Source organism: Lissotriton helveticus, chromosome 6, assembly GCF_964261635.1.
Source record: "Lissotriton helveticus chromosome 6, aLisHel1.1, whole genome shotgun sequence".
Classification (NCBI taxonomy): Eukaryota; Metazoa; Chordata; class Amphibia; order Caudata; family Salamandridae; genus Lissotriton; species Lissotriton helveticus.
The window spans coordinates 683,111,225-683,129,801 of NC_136067.1; positions in this window are offsets into that span (position 1 = coordinate 683,111,225).

An 18,577-nucleotide genomic window follows, 5' to 3' on the forward strand; every position below is an offset into this window, starting at 1 on the left:
TGCACCAACATTCCTGTGTCAATGGTGCATCACAATGAGAGTAAAAGAAAATGGTTTCTCAAGCTGTTATAGATTCGTATGCAGCATGAAAATTCTTACAGTTGCAAATGAAGCTCATTAGTACAGCTGTATTCATGTGCCATATATTAACTTCCTATTAATTGCATAATCGTTAAAAATGAATTTTATGAGTTTATCTTTAACATGATTTAAAATCTAATACAAAATCAATTGTTAGGCAATTTAGACATACAGTATATGACATTCTTTTATTTCTACCATTCTAAGCACTCTTTTACGGTGGTTGCACTATATTTCTTTTCAAAATCGTTATCATTCTGTTGCTTGAATATGAATTTACCTTGGGGAAAAAAAGACAAGATGCATTTGCGATACAGTAACAGTTGGTTTAATAAACACTGCAACCGGGAGTACAGCATACAGAAACGGGTCTGAGGCCTGATTCAAAGTACAATAGTTTTGAGTGCCTTAATATACATTTCTTGGAGCATCATAAACAATTAATAGATCCTGTTTTGGGAGAGGAGTGTGGGCCGAGTCATGGAACCATATACTACTCCCACCTGATGACAAATGCAGGTGGGTCTCAACCTTGCGTAGACACAATGAGGGCTACTGGGTAACGTGTCAAGATGTCCGGCATTGGGAGCACGTGATCACTGCATGTACTGTGTGTGCTGTGTCCTCCTGATTGGCAGAGTGCCTAATTTTATGTGGCATCTTACTTTATGATGTTTTGGACACATACGCCTCTCCGGCATGTGCATTTTAATGGGGCCAATCTCCCCGGACCATTGTAGTGTTATTGCCTATCAGTGGGATTGATCTAGGTTTTCCTGTTTGTGCATTTGATCTGCTGGTTACCTGTCACCCTGCCTGTGGTCTGTCAATTAGTTGCCTCAGGCTTACGTTGCAGGGCCTGCCTGACCATGTATTTCTGACTCAGGGTTGAAGGAGAGTCATCTCGGGTGATTTCAACAACAGTGATTCAATTTTGTTTTTATGCACACTTGTATCATTGCATATATCGACATCAATGTTGACATTCTCCCCTAAGTTGAATTTTCAAATACATAATTTACTCCATACTTCATGCAGTCACATTGTTGAGTGCTTGTCGTGTTTCAGTTTTAGCCTACTACTTCCTTAGTTACTTGCATTCTACCCAATTTGAGGACTGCATTTTTACAGCAGGAAAGCCTCACTGGTAAGAAAGTACCCCAAAACAGTAAACAAATGAGAATAGGCAGCAATGACATGCACAGTCCTGTCACCCACCTGGAGAGCCAGAAAAACCAGGCATCTAGTCATCAGGTGAAAAAACTTCAGAGTGAGACAAGAGAACTAGGATTCTCAAACTATTTTCTTCCAAATGTAAATGGCACACCAGGACTAAACTACCATTGGAATAATTACTAGTAATTTTCATTACTCATAGTCTTCGTACTCATCTTAGTACTTACTATATGATTGTATGCTCCCACACATCAACTGTCTCTCACCTTTCCCAAGCTGCTTTCTATGTCTACTAAACAGTAGAGGAGCTAACTACCCATAATACCCCAAGCTTACCTCAAGATTTCCTGTTTCTTTTCCATTCCCCTAGAAATAGCTGATGAAGAAAGGAGGTACCATAAAGAGCATAAGGAGGTACCTCCCTCCTTATGCATGACAGTTTGTGTAAATGAGTCAGAGTCCTATTGTTTATGTCACTGCCTGGGATAAACGTGCAAGAAGAGGTACCGATCTTGGGACCTACCTCTCCCTCCATTGTGGTAATCAAGGTTAACACATATTGATGTTACATCATTATGAGGCGGATAGTTCTTCCTTGATTGCATTAAGGCTGAGCTCAGTACTGTTCATAATTTTCAAAATTTCCCATCTGGTTATTGCAATCAGGAGGTGTTTGCTTTCGTCTGCATGGTGAAGAAGGGTATGGACCCTCCTGCATTGACTTGTCTGTCAGAAAACTGTCTGAATTCTTCTGGAATGTCCTTGAGCTGACCCCTGCCAAAGTAATCAGCAGTTCTTTTTCTTGAACCTTGATGCAACAGAGTTGTTTTCTTCTGTAGCCGATGTTGGTACAACGTTCACAGATCTTCTCCAGGAAGTCTTTGACTTGCGCATGTGGGTCTTATTAGGATTATGGAAGTGGTTGCCAAAGAGATGGTGAGTGACTATAACGGTGGTGCATTGTGGTGGCTCGATTGCAGACCAGATGGCTAAGAGCTGTGATTTGTTGGCTAAGTTCCAAAAACATTTTCATCCTTACGTATCGTCATCAATCATTCATGGGGATTCCTGTGCCTTTATTTTTTAGGGGTGTGCTTTTACATCATACATGTTATTTTTAGTGGGGCACCGGGAGTACCTTTTTTCTTTCGAAGGGACAAGATCCGACGAGCAGGCTATGGTTGTTTGGAAAACTTTAAGGGAAAGAGAGAGGCAGAAAATGTGCTTAATGAAGAGTCCGGTGTGAGGCCAGAACTCATTGAATTTCGTCCTATACTGTTAGTAGACTGGGATGACCAATTATTGTGGGTAACATCCCTGCTAACCTGGTGCCATGTTGTGCTTTTTGCGATAAGTCAGAGTTTTATTCATGTGCTATGGATGTTATAGGGTCTCCATCAGCCCAAGTGTGGAGGAAATCTGGCTCCAGACACTGTATTAGTGCTTTGTTTTGGAACTGAGAAAGGGCCTCCTTTGAGGGAATTTTGGTCCTGCCCGGATTCCCAAAACTGGGTCTATTTCATCTAGTTATGGTATGCTATGTTAGAAGATATTTGTTATAGTACATGTTTCATCCCCGAAGGGACATGTCAGCGCTGAGATAACAGAGAGTCAAGAGCTGCAATTTAAAACAGCCAGGTTTTAAGCTGTTACTTGAAGCTAGCAAAGTCAGTACAAGTACTAATAACCAAGGGGAGTTTATTCCACTGGTACAGGCCAGGTAAGAGAAGGCCTCTCCACCATATTTAAATGTGCAAATGCGTTAAGGACATATAAAGAGCTGATTTTTTGATCTAAGGTTTCTATATGGGCAATACGGTCAATTTGTCTTGTAGATTTTTGGTCCCCTTACCTGACAGAGCTTTATGCGCCATGCACAGGAGTTTGAAAATTGTTCTCTTATTTATAGGGAGCCAATGCAAGGCTCTTAAGCAAAGGGACAGAAGGGTTGCCCGGTGGCTGTTTATTAACCAGCCGGGCTGCAGTATCCTAAATTACCAGTATCTTGGCTTGGAGAGATGCATGTGATGCCTCTGCGAGAGCAGTCGGGAAAACCAAACCTCGGAATTAACTGTCTCAACACCAATTTGGCTACTGTAAGACTGTCATTTCTTCTTGTTGTGTAGGCTCCACACATCTTGAGAAGACAAATAATCACCAAGACAAATCTCAGACCATTGCAAATGGGCTTCTCAATAAAGTCCACCTGAATTTGGTAAAAGCGACCTCCTGATGTGCTGACGAGGCTCATTACGGCTTGTGTATTCCTCCCAACATTTTGAAGTTGACACTACACATCTGTGACACAAGTTTTTATCAATCAATCTACATCTAGGGTTAAACCATGTCTGTCTGAAGATACGCACCATTGCATCTCTCCCTACATGTGCGGGACCATGATAATGTCTAGCCATAAGTGGTAACAAGCTATCATGTACCAAAGGTCTGTCATCAGTATAAACCCACACATCATCTTCTTTTTAGGTACAACCAGCTCAAATACAACCGTGCTGTTTAGCTCCTGGTACTTCTTCTAGTAATCTTTTGACTCCCAAGCATCAACAGAAGTTAATAACAGATTGCAATTTGTAACATCTCAAGTTTCATTGATTAGATCCCCATTAAAAATACGTGCATTCAGAGTAAAATATTTTGCAATCTCATCAGCATAACAATTGCCGACTGTCACAAAGTCAGTGCCTTGCCTATGGGCAACGCACTTTACCACTACACTTTGGGTGGGCAATTGTTGGGACTGAAGCAGGTTCCTCACACTCCATTACATATTGGTGAAGTGGAGGAAGTCATGAACCCTCGCTGTGACCACAATTGACCAAAGTCATGTACAACATCAAATCTGTAGTGACTGTCAGTAAAAATCGTCACTCTGAGTTGTTCTGAAATGCAACAAGCCCTTGTCAAAGCAACAAATGGGGGTGGGGTCGCACACTACTCACACACCGGCGGTGTCGCCCCTAAGGACTCTGGTCAATGTAGTAAAGTGTTCGCGATGCATCATCTTTCGATCTTCTGCTATCTTCGCTGTCTTCGCCATCCCTGGACACGTGTTTCGGGGTATTACCCCTCATCAGCAGGGATAGGCCGTGTACTGGGGTTGCCGATGGCTGCCAATATCTGCCAGGTAAAGTACCACTCAGGCGCGTAGGTGTGGGATCCCAGGCTCGTCAGCCCGCTGCTCAAGGGAGCTTTAAAGTTACAAATGGGGGTGGGGTCGCACACTACTCACACACCAGCGGTGTTGCCCCTAAGGACTCTGGTCAATGTAGTAAAGTGTTCGCGATGCATCATCTTTCGATCTTCTGCTATCTTCGCTGTCTTCGCCATCCCTGGACACGTGTTTCGGGGTATTACCCCTCATCAGCAGGGATAGGCCGTGTACTGGGGTTGCTGATGGCTGCCAATATCTGCCAGGTAAAGTACCACTCAGGCGCGTAGGTGCGGGATCCCAGGCTCGTCAGCCCGCTGCTCAAGGGAGCTTTAAACTTACAAATGGGGGTGGGGTCGCACACTACTCACACACCGGCGGTGTCGCCCCTAAGGACTCTGGTCAATGTAGTAAAGTGTTCGCGATGCATCATCTTTCGATCTTCTGCTATCTTCGCTGTCTTCGCCATCCCTGGACACGTGTTTCGGGGTATTACCCCTCATCAGCAGGGATAGGCCGTGTACTGGGGTTGCCGATGGCTGCCAATATCTGCCAGGTAAAGTACCACTCAGGCGCGTAGGTGTGGGATCCCAGGCTCGTCAGCCCGCTGCTCAAGGGAGCTTTAAAGTTACAAATGGGGGTGGGGTCGCACACTACTCACACACCAGCGGTGTTGCCCCTAAGGACTCTGGTCAATGTAGTAAAGTGTTCGCGATGCATCATCTTTCGATCTTCTGCTATCTTCGCTGTCTTCGCCATCCCTGGACACGTGTTTCGGGGTATTACCCCTCATCAGCAGGGATAGGCCGTGTACTGGGGTTGCTGATGGCTGCCAATATCTGCCAGGTAAAGTACCACTCAGGCGCGTAGGTGCGGGATCCCAGGCTCGTCAGCCCGCTGCTCAAGGGAGCTTTAAACTTACAAATGGGGGTGGGGTCGCACACTACTCACACACCGGCGGTGTCGCCCCTAAGGACTCTGGTCAATGTAGTAAAGTGTTCGCGATGCATCATCTTTCGATCTTCTGCTATCTTCGCTGTCTTCGCCATCCCTGGACACGTGTTTCGGGGTATTACCCCTCATCAGCAGGGATAGGCCGTGTACTGGGGTTGCCGATGGCTGCCAATATCTGCCAGGTAAAGTACCACTCAGGCGCGTAGGTGCGGGATCCCAGGCTCGTCAGCCCGCTGCTCAAGGGAGCTTTAAAGTTACAAATGGGGGTGGGGTCGCACACTACTCACACACCGGCGGTGTCGCCCCTAAGGACTCTGGTCAATGTAGTAAAGTGTTCGCGATGCATCATCTTTCGATCTTCTGCTATCTTCGCTGTCTTCGCCATCCCTGGACACGTGTTTCGGGGTGTTACCCCTCATCAGCAGGGATAGGCCGTGTACTGGGGTTGCCGATGGCTGCCAATATCTGCCAGGTAAAGTACCACTCAGGCGCGTAGGTGCGGGATCCCAGGCTCATCAGCCCGCTGCTCCAGGGAGCTTTAAAGTTACAAATGGGGGTGGGGTCGCACACTACTCACACACCGGCGGTGTCGCCCCTAGGGACTCTGGTCAATGTAGTAAAGTGTTCGCGATGCATCATCTTTCGATCTTCTGCTATCTTCGCTGTCTTCGCCATCCCTGGACACGTGTTTCGGGGTATTACCCCTCATCAGCAGGGATAGGCCGTGTACTGGGGTTGCCGATGGCTGCCAATATCTGCCAGGTAAAGTACCACTCAGGCGCGTAGGTGCGGGAGCCCAGGCTCGTCAGCCCGCTGCTCAAGGGAGCTTTAAAGTTACAAATGGGGGTGGGGTCGCACACTACTCACACACCGGCGGTGTCGCCCCTAAGGACTCTGGTCAATGTAGTAAAGTGTTCGCGATGCATCATCTTTCGATCTTCTGCTATCTTCGCTGTCTTCGCCATCCCTGGACATGTGTTTCGGGGTATTACCCCTCATCAGCAGGGATAGGCCGTGTACTAGGGTTGCCGATGGCTGCCAATATCTGCCAGGTAAAGTACCACTCAGGCGCGTAGGTGCGGGATCCCAGGCTCGTCAGCCCGCTGCTCAAGGGAGCTTTAAAGTTACAAATGGGGTGGGGTCGCACACTACTCACACACCGGCGGTGTCGCCCCTAAGGACTCTGGTCAATGTAGTAAAGTGTTCGCGATGCATCATCTTTCGATCTTCTGCTATCTTCGCTGTCTTCACCATCCCTGGACACGTGTTTCGGGGTATTACCCCTCATCAGCAGGGATAGGCCGTGTACTGGGGTTGCCGATGGCTGCCAATATCTGCCAGGTAAAGTACCACTCAGGCGCGTAGGTGCGGGATCCCAGGCTCGTCAGCCCGCTGCTCAAGGGAGCTTTAAAGTTACAAATGGGGGTGGGGTCGCACACTACTCACACACCGGCGGTGTCGCCCCCTAAGGACTCTGGTCAATGTAGTAAAGTGTTCGCGATGCATCATCTTTCGATCTTCTGCTATCTTCACTGTCTTCGCCATCCTTGTCAAAGCAACTAATTCTGCCACTCGTGCCGAAAATACTCCTTGAAGCCAGGAGGCTTCAACAACACTTGCAACAGTGCAGACAGCATAGGCAGCTTTCAAATTTCCTTCATGATCTTGCAAACAAGAGCCATCAACAAACAACATACGATCTGATTCAGGCAACAGCACATCTTGTATATTGGGACTGCATTACACAATTAAGTCACATAGAGGCAATAATTTTCAGCTTTAACATTCATAGTCTCATTTGTAGGAAGTGGCAATAAGGTTGCAAGATTCAGAGTTGTACACCTTCTAAGAGTGTGTCTTTTTCTTTTTACCTTCTAGGGGTAACGTTATCTACCCAGGATGATTTGCTCATACCTGGTGAGTCAGCTGTTAGTGAGGTGCTGTGTTTTAGTACGGGTTAGCCGCACTTCACATGAGGGGATGGCCCATAACTATGGTTTCTCACTGCTCAAGATTCGCACATGTTGATGCAACCGCTTTCAAACATCCGGCCAACATGTCAGAAACCGGATCAAGTGTGGCTGAAATATAGGCTAAGGGTCTGCATGCATTGCTGTGCATTTGAGTCAGCACAGAAAGAATATAGCCTTCTCTCTCACTGAAGAATAACACAAAACACTTGATATAATCAGGCATTCCCGGAGCCGGGGCAAGACCGAGACATTCCTGCAACTCTGCGAAGGCATTCATACAACTGTCATCCCATGTAAATGTAAATGTATAGGCATTTATATAGCGCACTACTTACCCGTAGGGTCCCAAGGCGCTTCGACCGCTGCGAAACCCTTCCTGGTTTTCCCTGAGAGATGGTCCCTTAATGGGTATCTCCAGGGTGAGACCAGGCATCCCCGGCGGTCTGGTGGGGCCGTTAGTGAAGATGAGGCAAGCTAATGCCCAGAGTTGCCGAGTGTGATCGCTGATCAGAGTGGGCACCGAGGCGAGAGAATTATCGAGTCCGCTGACCCTGGTCCAGAAACCTGCCGCGCCGGGAATCGAACCCTGGTCCCGGGCCGTCCTCTGCTCTCTGGTCTGCCGCCTCTAACCAGTGAGCCACACTACTTCACTATGCCATGGTGCCTGATCAGGCACGTCTTTGTGTGTCAGCCTCTGAAGAGGCTTGGCTGTTAAGGAAAATTTAGAAATCCACAGTCGACAGTAGCCCACCATTCCCAGGAACATGCAGAATTATTTTTCAGTAGTTGGCGGACTCATGTTAAGAGTCGCAGAGATTCTTTCTTGGGACACTTTCCTTGCACCTTTCTCAATATGATGTCTTAAATACAGGACCTCTTTTTGGCAGAATTGTAATTTTGTGGAGCTATTTTATGTCCCTTCTTAGCTAAGTGATTCAATAGGGCAAGTGTGTCATTTTTGCAAGCCTATCTGGTATTTGACTCCACCAATAGGTCATCAATATACTGCACCAGGACTGAATGGTGAGGCATCACCAAAGATTTAAGATTCTTCTTGAGTATCTGGTTAAATATTGAGGGTCTTTCTGCATCCCCTTGTGTTACTCTGCACTATGCCAAGACATGACTGCTGAAATGGAAAGTGAAGAGGTACTGACTATCCTTATGCAGAGGAATAGTAAAAAATACCAGCCACAAATCAATGATGGAAAACTAATCTGCCTCACATGGAATCTGAAATAATATCATAGCTGGATTTGGAACCATATGACAACATAGGGCAACAATGGAGTTCCCTTTCGTAAATCCTGCAAAATAATATACTTGCATTTGGGCAACCCTTAATGGGTGAGTTATATGGACTCCCCATTAGCTCTTTTAGGATCCTTACCTCAATCATTGAGTTGATCACAGAAGTAATTCTGGTAATAGTATCAGGAGTCAAGTTGTATTGTGGGATTCCTGGATAATTGGCATTTGGCTTCACAGTGATTCAGACCGATTCTACACTCTTAATAAATCTGATGTCTTGTCATGTAAAGCCCAGACTTTAAGTAACACAGTGTTCTTCACTTCTGTGGGCATGTCAGCTTTGGTAAAAAAAAACAATACATTCCAAAATCAGATCTTTGACAAGCAAGCTTGAAGAAAACATCCTCATCATATGTATGGAATTCAATACCATTTAGAGTACAACAGAATAAAAAATGGAGCTTACACAACAGGTCACATCCATGTAGATTCGTTGGAATCAAATCAAAAACTACAAAATGATGTTGATCCTCAAAGGACCCTATTTGGACAGTTACTGCTTATGAAATGGGGGTAAACACTTGTTTAATTGTGACACTTACAACCTGGATTCTTTCTCCCGAGGGGGGGTAGGTTAGGGAGCTCTGCTGTTCTTCCAGTAGAGCAGGTAGCGCCAGTGTCAACGAGGAATGAGACCGGGTTCCCATTTTCCTCTCCGTCCAAATAGGGAGCACTCTGGTCTACCTCTGGCTGCACCAAGCCCGCAGTCCTTCTCCCCTCTCAGGCCCAGTCATGTTGACACTTCTGAATCTAAATTATCTGTCTGAATCGAAAAATACTGTTGGGGAGTATCCTGATGCAAAAATAATTTTTATTTACATGGTACACCTGATTCGTATTGTACCTTTGCATCTGGTTATTCAGCTTTTTCCCGAGAGTCAAGATTTCAAGATTTTTATTTGATTTAGTCCTCTGCTGAGGACAGCAAATTATAAAAAATAAATTCTGTTAAAACAGTAAAAATATAACTACATCAAAACAGTTTTAAAAACTCTTAAAAAATGTGTACAAGTTATAACAGACAAATTAACCAGGCATAAGGTAGGACCTTGTACCGTGATTGTGTTGCATCAGGTATGAATAGGGTTTAAATACTGGTGTCTGGCCTCGACCAGTGCCATATTTGGACTTTCAAACAGTACATGTAGTAAGTCTTGCACTCCTCCATTACACAAGTCACAAGTGCTAGTAGTATTTTGACAGGTGTGCCATTTAGATGTGAAAACTTTTAATGGTAATATCCCTAGCCGCAATAGAATAATACAACGCCGTACCCTGTGAGCTAAGGTAAAACAAATATAGCATTGCTGTGTTTTACAATCTGTTGATTCTGCATACTGTACATAATGTTTAGTTGAGAGCAGTGTTTAACATCAAAGTCGTATCTTAATCTCGGGGTCAGGTATTTTATGAAAAGCCTCATGTGAGCGGGTGTCCAGGATTTCAAAAGTGCTATTGTGTAGTTTGAAAGGTAAAGTGCCGTATTTAGGTTCTGTTCAAAAGTACATTGCAATGTTTTGTTACTAAAGGTCTCCATTCTAAATATATACCGTAAGGATCCCTGTTTGGCATTTAGGAGATTAAAAGCCCATCTTATGTTGTTAAAGATGGCGCTGGCATGAGAGCTGAATAAGGATAGCACGAGGCATAAAGATTTAAATGGAAGTGCTTGGTTGGCTTTTATCAATTTACGAAGGATATTCCCCTATTTTATTTTTGCTGAATGCCAGTTTTTGATTGCGATGTATTCCAAGGTATACGATATGATAACGTAGGAGGAATTTTCAGACTATAAGCCTCTAAAAGGGTGTGAAAATGTCTATTACCATGCGAGGAATATAAACGTTGCAGTGTGCTGACGTGGGCATCCGCTTTGCTTCCTATATGCTGGAGATGAAAGGAGTTTTGTAGTGTTTGTGTCAAGATTCGCCCCAGGTATGTGTATTCTTCAACCACCTCAATGGCTTTGCCCCCAGTGACCAATTAAATTCTGTGAATTGCTTTCTTCCAATAAAAGGAACTACTTTTGTTTTAGATATTTTTGAAACTAAAAAGGTTTCCTCGGTATAACTGAATGCCTGTAGATGTTTTTGTAGGCCGATCAGTGTGAGATCTATTATAACCACGAACAACACAACGATTCCCTTTTCCTAAAATTGAGCTCAGCAAGTTTTAGATACAACTGGTACTGGTGATAACTCACCAGACACAATCAATCAATCAGTAATCTAAAATAGGGTGTAATAAAAAAGATTTCCAAGTTGTTAAATTACAATTTTATATAAATGAACAATAATGTCAGAATAAATCATAAAATCTAAAAGGGAATGCTGTATAGATTGATTTTTATTCTTCTAGGCCAAGACACTATTCTATAAAAAAGATTCATTAACTTCGTGCATTTAGCCGATTAAAATTTTTTGTACATAAGTTAAAAACATTTTGTCAATTCATAAACATTTTAATGAAATACATTATAAAAAACAACATAAAAGAACAAACTGTTGACGCGGCGTTTCGGTGTTAAGGTGTTTAGGCACTTTCTTCAGGACAATGGTTCAGTTATTAAAAAAATCTAAACAGACAATATAAAGAGCCTTTATTAGAAACTGGGGGCCATATTATCAAGAAAGGGCAATACATTATCGTCATGTGGCACAATAAAATGTATACATTCCGTACAGTGGACGAGGTAGATGCTTTTTTGGATGTTATTCATAATGAAAAGAAATAGAAATAGAATATCGGCCATAATATTTGTAAAATAATAAAAAGATACACCACCACTGAGACATCCACAGGCCTAGGCCATGGGAGTAATGGATGGGTTTTCCAGGGAGGGAAGTGAGTGTAGGGAGAGGGGAGGGATAGGGGCTAGGGAGAAAATAAAAAAAAAATTCCTCATGAGCGGTCTTGCTGTGACTTAATCAGAAAGAAAAAATGGGCAGTATGTGACAAGTATGACAAGTATGATGAGCAGGGCTAGAAATAAGGAGTTAAGGTTCCTTACATGGAATGTCAATGGGCTCCGCGTTAAATCTAGGAGATTACTGATTTTGAAATATTTAGAAGATTCACCAGCGCAGATCATCATCTTGCAAGAAACACATTTAACACAAAAGGAAAGCAAAGAGATATTTAGTACTCAAAAATGGATTGCAAATGCTACCTTTACATCCCAAGACTTGGTTACAAAGGGAGTAGCTATTTTGATTAGAAAAGGATCTGATATAGTAGTCGAAAATAGTGTAGTAGATGGTAGAGGAAGATGGGTGATTTGTAGATTACGACTGTCGAGTGAAGTGCTGACAGTTGTAGGCTATTATGGTCCGAATATAGATGATCCCACAGTTTTAGAGAAAGTTGAATTGGAGTTATTGGATTTTCCAGGTAAAATCATTATGGCAGGGGATTTTAATACAGTATTAGACGGTAAGCTGGATAGAGCGGGCAACGCCAGAGCAATAATGAATAGTAAAATGACGGCCAAAGTTAAGTCAATGATGGGGCAACTAGGACTTTGTGATATTTGGAGATTTAAATTTGCACAACAGCTAGGGTTTACTTTCTACAATAAAAAGTATAAACACAACTCACGGATAGATTTTTTTCTGATTGATAATAGACTGAAAGAGAGAGTTATAGGCGTAGATCACATAGGGGCGCATTTATCAGATCATTCTGGTGTGAGTCTAAATTTGAGGTTGGAAGTAGAAGAAATCATTTCAGTTTGGAGACTGGATCGGACAATTTTAGCTGATGCAGAGGTCCTAGAAACTCTCAAAGAAGAGATACAAGTTTTTCTAGAAGTAAATGTGGGCTCAGCTAAGGAGGACACAGTATGGGAAGCGTGTAAAGCGTCCATGAGAGGTAGAATGGGAGCTCAAGGGGCAAAGAAACGAAGACTGTATTATAGTCAGGTCTCAAAGTTAGAAAAAGAGATTCGAGAGTGCGAAATCAATCGAATTCCCCAGGATGTGACTACTTCAGATGGCCCATGGGAGAAAAATCTTTTAGACTTAAAGGTTCAACTTACTGCAATACTTACACAACGAGTTAAAGAGAGATGGGAAGCTAGTCAGTTGGCACATTTTTCATATGGAGAGGGATGTGGCAAGTTACTAGCGTGGAAAGCCAAGAAAGATGTCATACGGAATCATATTAAAGAGATCAAGAAACCGGGCATAGATCAAACTATAACAGAAAACAAACAGATTGTAGAAGCATTTCAGGAATACTTTACGAATGTTTATACAGAAGACCTTTGTCCAGATAAAGATGAGATTGAGACCTGGCTACCCTTAATAAAACCACTGTCAGTTGAGGATATGCTTGGGCTTAATAAGGAAATTACTCAAGAAGAGCTGATGAAAGTGATTAAGGATAGCAAAAGAGGGAAAGCCCCTGGACCAGACGGTCTACCCGCAGAAGTGTATAAAGCCCTAGGAAATACGTTGGCCCCCACTTTGTGCCACTTGTATAATAGAATTTTTAGGGGGGAAGTGAAAATTCCAAGCTCTTGGAATGAGGCAAATATTGTTTTAATACTTAAACCAGGGAAATCTCCAAAAAACATGGATGCCTATAGGCCGATTTCACTTTTAAATTGTGATTATAAATTCTTTTCTAAAATTTTGGCTGACAGGCTTGGTAAAATCATCCATAAATTGATACATGAAGATCAAAGGGGTTTCATTAAGAGGAGGTATTTAAAAGACCTTACCTACTCTTTGATAGGTTTGATAGATTTAGCCTCTAAATATGAATATCCCTTGGCAGTGATAGCATTAGACGCTGCCAAGGCCTTTGATCGAGTTAATTTTGTATACTTAAAAACTCTCCTGCAATATCTCAACTTAGGAGATAAATTTACGCAATCCATTTTTTCATTATATTGTGCCCCGACTTCGCGAGTACTTATAAATGGAACTCTTACACTTCCTATCAGGGTAATGCGGGGCACCCGGCAAGGATGTCCCTTATCACCTTTACTTTTTAATATATATATAGAGCCTCTCGCTTGTAAAATTAGAGCCTCAGAAGAGATACCTCCTTTTGCTGTGATGGGCTGGGCAAAGAAATTAGGTTTATATGCGGATGATATTATTGTTTATTCTACTAATTTAGTTAGATCTTTGGAAAACTTAGTAAACACAACAAAAGACTTTGGTAGGATTTCTGGTTACCAGTTAAATCAAGAAAAGACCGAGATAATGACTTGGAATCTTAACACGAGAGGGATAAAAACTACAGCAGAAATGAGATATCTTGGTGTTAGGATTACACAGAAGATTGAGGACTTGGCTAAAACTAATTTTGACAGAGTGAAAAAAGAGGTTGGTGATACGCTAAAAGGCTGGATAAACATACCTTTGTCAATATATGGGAGATCTAACCTTGTAAAGATGGTGATTATACCAAAAATTACTTTTTTGTTTGAGACTATTCCGTTGTGCTTTAAAAAGGAATGGTTGGCGAAAATACAAAATATGATAACTTCATTTATTTGGGCGTCAAAAACCTCTCGAATTTCATGGAAGAAAATAAGAAGAAGTGTAAATAAAGGAGGGTTGGCGGCTCCAGATTTACAAATATATGCATGGGCTTTTTGTTTAAAAAATTGCAGGATGTTATTGGGTACCCTTGTTCAATCTCAGATCGGCGGACTTTTTGGGATAATGCTGAAGATATCAGGTTATCACGAGTTTGGATACTTATATAAGTTTGGAGACCCCAAGTTTTTTAAAAAGGTGAAACTCAAGACTCTGAGGGACCTGGCCGAGATTTGGTATAAAATAAGAAAAGTATCTAAGATCCCCTATCTAAGTTATATGGCTCCGATATGGGAATCGCCGGGAGCTCCTTCCTGGACAAGAGACGCGTTAGCTTTAAATTTGATAAAGGAGCCCGCCTTGCAAAGATGGAAAGATTTATTTCTAGACGGAAATTTAATTTCTTGGAGTTCTTGCCAACAAAAGTGGGGCCCAGTTTTTTCAAAATACAAGTACTTACAGATCCAAAGTTGGGCAAATCAGTCAGAATCAGGGATTGGACGGGAAAATGATTTTGAACTAAAGTTGGAGTCAATGGTTTTTAAGAAGGAAGTTGCTTGCTGGTACTGGCGAATATTGGAAATGGAGGATGGAACATTTGATTTACCAGAGACCCTGTGGAAGAAAAGCTTGCCAAGGATCGCGACAGAAGACCAATGGCAAGTAACTATGAGCATGCTATACAGAATTGTTAAACCTGCAAACCTAAGGCGAAATGTTTTATTTACCATTCACAGGGCATACTGGTCCCCGTACAGGCTCTCTAAATTTAAGGATGGAGGAATAGTCGAATGTCCAAAATGTAAAGCTCCAAATGTCGATGATTTACACATGTTTGTATCGTGTCCGAATATCAAACAATTCTGGATTGAAGTGAGTAACTCCCTTTCTAAAGCATTGAACCAACCCATTGAGGTAAGCCCTGAATTAATTATTACTGGGAGATATGATTTACAAAATAGAGTTTTGGGTAACAATGTTAGACTTATTTTTTATGCTATGTTATTAGCACGCCGAGAGATATGTAAATTATGGGTCTCACCACTCAGTCCTACTTTATTGGACTGGATCTTAGCCATGAGATACATGGCTAAGCTTGATATGTTAGATCGCTCTAAAAGAAATAGAGGTTTTTGGATACCCTTCCTCCTAAATTTTGGTTAAAGTTATATTTATGTTAAAAGTCCGATGATTAAGCCCGTGCCTGTCTAGCTGGTATATGGATCATCCGAGGACGAGGAATAGAGATGGTGGAGGATACACATCTTGGGTCGGATGGTCAAGAAGGACAGTTGAGAGGAGACCAGAACCAAAAATATGTGTTGTCTACGCCCCATAACTCTAGACCAGCCTAATAGACAATAACAGCCCAGTGGTGGATAAGTACGAAGTTATGGGCGGCAAGACGGCAAATGAGGATAAAAAATTTTTTTTAGAAAAAAATAAATACAATATCGCCGCTTTTATCGGCAGGAAACTGCAGCTAAATGGGCTTGATAATATGCCCTTGTGAATTCCCATGGAAGCCCAGGTTAACACCAGAACCTGGGCTTCTATGGGAATTCACAAAGGAATATTATCAAGCCCATTATCGCCGCTTTAGCGGCAGTTTACTGCTGATAAAAGTGGCGATAATATATCGCCCTTTCTTGATAATATGGCCATAAATTTGATAAAACTTTAAATAAAAAACATTCCCTTTTTACAAGATACTTTTTAGCAGCTTGGAAACTTGACTATCATGTGTTACCTCAAGGTTATTCATAGGGTCTTGTAATCTAATATACCCACATCGTCAGCACATATTAAAATATGTATATTACTAGATGATAGTTTTGGGGGAAAATTGAGAATTTTTATAAAGCAATCCGGGAGGTCACTTATATAAAGAGAAAACAAAATTCTCTTATTCTGTTGTGGCATTGGGGGCTTGAGGAACTAGCATTGTTTGAGCTCGAGGTGCATTAGGATTTTGAACTCTTTGGGCCAGATGTACAACTATTCCATTTTGCAAGTTGCAAATTGCGACATTTTGCAACTCGCAAAAAGGAATGCACAACAGTGTCTGAGATACTACTTGCGATTCTCTAATGGGTCGGAAGGGACGTGCCTCATTAATACTCCTGTAGCAGGTCACAATTTGCGACCCATTGGGAATGGCCTGAAACAACACGGGGATGGTGGACTGCTGGAGACAGCAGACCCCAATATCTGTGTTTGATTTTCAATAAAGCAACTTTTTTTTTCAATAAAGCCCATTTTCCTTAAGAAACACAAGATGAGTGTAAAAAAAAAGAAATAAAATATTTCTTTTCATTTTTCAAGGGCAGGCAGTGGTCCCTGGGACCAATGCCTACTCTTCAAAAATATTTTTGCATCTATTCACAAAGGAGTTGCTTACCACCTGCTTTAAGTAGGCGGTAAACTGCAAGTGTTTTGCAACTGCAAATGCGGTTGCAAAACAATGGTACATATCATTTTGACTTGCTATTAAGAAGGGGCGCCCTTGGCATGCCCCTCCAAACAGAGACTCGCAAACACTATTTTGCAAGTCACCAACTCGCAAAATAGTATTTGTACATACCATCACCCTTTCTGAAGTTGCAAATGGGATGATTTTCCGTTTGCAAGTGCAAAAAAGCATCCATACATCTAGCCCGTTGTCTTGGTGTCTGTTGAGTCTGAATCATGCCATTTCCCTGGGACTGTGCATACCCCCCATTCTGACTTTAATTTCAAAATTTATTTACATTAAATGAACATTTGCACTTCCAATGCTGCAACTTGCCACAAACATGGTAAGAATTTGTTCTTTTCAGAGATGACACATCGACACCCATTCTCGAATCAACCAGGAGACCATGACCTCCACCTTGTGGCTAGAAATTCTGCTGCTGAAATCCGGTCAATCCCTGCATCACAGGGACCTGGTTAGATCCTATCTGCACTGAAACCATATTGTCAAATACCAGCTGATTCTGTCCTCTCTGCACAGCCCTCGTGTGTGCAATCATTAGTGTCTCCTTCAATTTCTTATGTTTCACTTATATTTTATCTCCAGAGAACTTTGTGTACCGCAAGATCTCATCAAACAGCTTATTTTGCCTGCAAGTCAAATGCTGCCGAATCATTGAAGAAATTCAGGTCTCAGTCCGTACACAAATCTGTAAACAAAATGTCCCATATCTTTCTCGGCCGCATTTTGCATTCCACTGTAATGCCTAAAAGCCTGTATCAAGCTTTCATAATGGGCATGAACTGTTTCTTTGAGTTCCTGTGTTTTGTCAATTTATAACTAATCAATCTCTTTAGGATGGATTTCAGAAAGTAAATACCTTAATGTACTTATTCATTACAATTGGTGATGGGGCACCTGTTTTGGGATCTCTAGCTGGCTCTAAGGCCAATCTATAGTGACCGTACATTTTGTCCTTATGTCACCTGGAACCACAATCTCAAATAAGATTTCCATTTCCTTCCACAAACCCTTCAACATTTTCACAAACCACTCAGCTTGTTTGTACCATTCTACTGGATTAACTCTATGTTTCGAGAATTTATTTGTGAAAGAAAAAACATCAGTCCTTGTCCAGGGTACATGTACATATCATACTCCAGGTACTTCTCTCATGGAAAGCATTACATTTTCCTCCTCTCCTCTCCTCTCCTCCATCAATTACAAGTGTAGGCAACTGTATTCTTACCTTTTTGTTTCTTCCTGACCTGTAGTTTCCACTAATCAGTAGCAACTGCATGTTTATGGACGACATAGACTCAGGGATGGTGCCAGATGGATTCTGTGTACCCTAGAAGGATATGTTGTCCCTTTGACCAGCTACGTCACAGTGCCACCATAAGCTCCCCTAAACCTAGGCAGGGAGTGAACACTTTTGGCAACCACTGAACATGACAACCCAGAACCCTGAGGTTCGTGCTCACAGATGTAGAACCTTTAGCTCATACAATTGAGCTCTCCTTTGCTTATAAAAAGTTTTACAAAGAATACACAAAGGGAGGTTTTCAATATTCATTGAGCCAAAGTGATTCTTGTATAGAATATGTGGGCTGCAATGATCAATAGACAGAAGCAGATGGAAGTTATAACGAGTATCAAAACAGTGACTATAACAAACAGTTCCACAATCTTGCTAAGGCAGCATATATGTGCAGGCATATAAAAATAATAAGATAATCTAGTGTACTCCTACTATGCGAACCCTAACCTATATATCTAGGGTGTAGGTGTATGTTCTGCCAATGATCCCCTTACTGGATGATCCAACCCTATTACAAGGTGGGTAGGAATGTAGGATGCTGTCGAGGTCACAAACTACACACCCCTCACGGAGACGTCAGTCAGCTTC